The following is a 2500-nucleotide window of genomic DNA, read 5'->3' as shown; positions in this document are numbered from 1 at the left end:
GCATGCATAACTCTAAAACTGGAGAAACTGAGGACAAGGAAGAGGCAGTGAAGGGAGGCTGTTTTGGAAAGAGGTGGGTTTTAAGGCCAGACTTGAAAGAGCTGAGTGCGGAGACCTGACGAAGTGAAAGAGGAAGTTCATTCCAATTGCAAGGTTCAGAAACAGAGAAAGAACGGCGGCCAACAGTCGAGTGTTTGAATCTTGGTATGCGTAAACAGAGTGGATCCGAAGCCGATCGTTGTGAGCGAGATGTAGAGGTGAAGGCAGCCGCAAAGATAGGAAGGGGCAGATTTGTGAATACATTTATAACATAGAGTGCTGATCTTGTACTTTATTCTATGTGAGACGGGGAGCCAGTGGAGATGTTGCAAAAAAGGGGTGATGTGCTCAGATCTTTTCTTTCTGAGGACGAGTCGGGCAGCGGAGTTTTGTATGCGCTGAAGAGACTGAATGGATGAAGCAGGCCAACCAGACAATAGAGAGTTACAGTAGTCAAGGCGAGAGAGAATGAGAGAAACGACAAGTCTAGATGTTGCGTCAATGGACAGATATTTCCGGATGGAACTGATGCGCCGCAGTTGACAGTAGCAGGATTGACATGTCTGACTGATAAATTTTTGCATGGACAATGTGTTGTCAAGGACAACACCGAGGTTCCTGACTGAACTGGAAATAGGGATGGATGTACTGCCAAGTTTGATTGTGTCAGTTGTAATGGAAGAGAGTTTATGTTTAGTTCCTATGACCATTGCTTCAGTTTTATCCGCGTTCAATTGTAACTTATTTAGAGTCATCCAGTTTGAATGTCCGAGAAGCAGTTGGATGTTTCTTGCAAGAGCGACGTCAGTTTTTCGGGGGTATCACTCTTCTGGAGTTGAGTGTCATCAGCATAAGAATGATGACTGACATTATGGCGGTTGATAATTTCAGCGAGAGGAGCAGTGTGCAGTGTGAAGGGCACTGGGCCTACAAAGAGACACGAAGAGAGAAACAGAAGGAGAGAAAGAGAATGGTAGAGAGAGAGAGAGAGAGAGAGAGAGAGAGAGAGAGAGAGAGAGAGAAACACAGAGACAGACAGACAGACTGAGACACAGAGAGAGAGATACGGATACGGATAATTCATTCAAGTATAGGCCATTGCCCCTCTTGAAGGGGTGGAAACACATGAACATATAACCAAAATGGTAAATAATACGCGATCATGTCAACAAGAAACATACTTCGTTCGGAATTCTAAGACATCAGTGTTGATCGCAGTCTCATTGCTTTAAACAGATAGATAAACAAATTGCGAATGGTCTGCTCGTGCCTAGAAGCCATGAGTAACGCAAATCTGAGCTGACTGGAAAATCTATACAATTTAGGTGGTATTACTTGGTTCTTAAGTCATGCAGAACAGGGCAATTTAGGACGAAATGTATTTCATTTTCTTCTCCCTCGCTGCAAAGTTTGCACATCAGATCAGCTGCATTATGTGTTCTGTATCGGTAATAGTGTACTGCAATATCAGAAATACGAAGTCTGAATATTGCCATTGAACACTTCAGGTGTCGATCTATATATAAACCTAAATACGTTTTGACATCCGGTACAGTTGCAAAATGTTATGTAAACATTAAATCTCTCGCTATTACCATCTAACATGAAAATCCCAATCTTGCCATCTGCATGCAACTACCCTTTCTTTAAACACTCCAAGAAATTCGTCAATACTTTCTATGCCTTGGTTTAACCAAACGAAACCAAATCCAAACATTTTCAATCTACAGCTGATGTTTGAAACCCAGTTTCTCTTACTACGTGCATCCAGATCGAGCAAGGTTCGATATGATTTGTGACGAAGTCTAGAGTCATGCATTCTCGTTAACTTCAACCAATAACTAATACATATTACACATGAATTTATATAAATAGGGTACCAATTTGTTTCGCCATCAAAAAAATTCGTTAGGTGTTCGCATTTCTGCTCCTAAAAACCTGTTGAGCGCAAACAAATGTACTTTTTCACAGAGAATTACTGCATTATCTAAACCCCAAATCTCAGCCCCATACGAGAGAGAGAAAGCGAGAGAGAGAGAGAGAGAGACAGACAGACAGACAGAGACAGAGACAAACACAGGGATGGATGAGAGAGAGAGAGAGAGAGAGAGAGAGAGAGGTAGCAAGAGCCTCTCTCTTGCTAAGTGTGTGAGTGAGACAGACAGACAGACAACAGTGACAGACAGACAGAGAGACCGAGCGAGAGAGCGGGACTAAGAGCCATCGCCACCACTTGAACTCAAGTGCTTGTGATAACAGACATTCTTCGCTCCTTTGTCATTTTGTCAAGACCGATTTCCATTGAGGTCAGTCAGTCTTGTCCCCCTGAACGAAGCATTCTGATTGGCTGAGAGCTGAAGACAACGAGCCAACCACTTTCTCGAACTCTTACATTCAGTTCTGAGAATATCTACTATCTGTCACTGTGGGTTATCCTGTTTCCCGAAGAGTTTAATAACGA

Source organism: Babylonia areolata, chromosome 25 (assembly GCF_041734735.1).
Source record: "Babylonia areolata isolate BAREFJ2019XMU chromosome 25, ASM4173473v1, whole genome shotgun sequence".
NCBI lineage: Eukaryota > Metazoa > Mollusca > Gastropoda > Neogastropoda > Buccinidae > Babylonia > Babylonia areolata.
Note: the sequence above shows the minus strand (reverse complement) of the source record.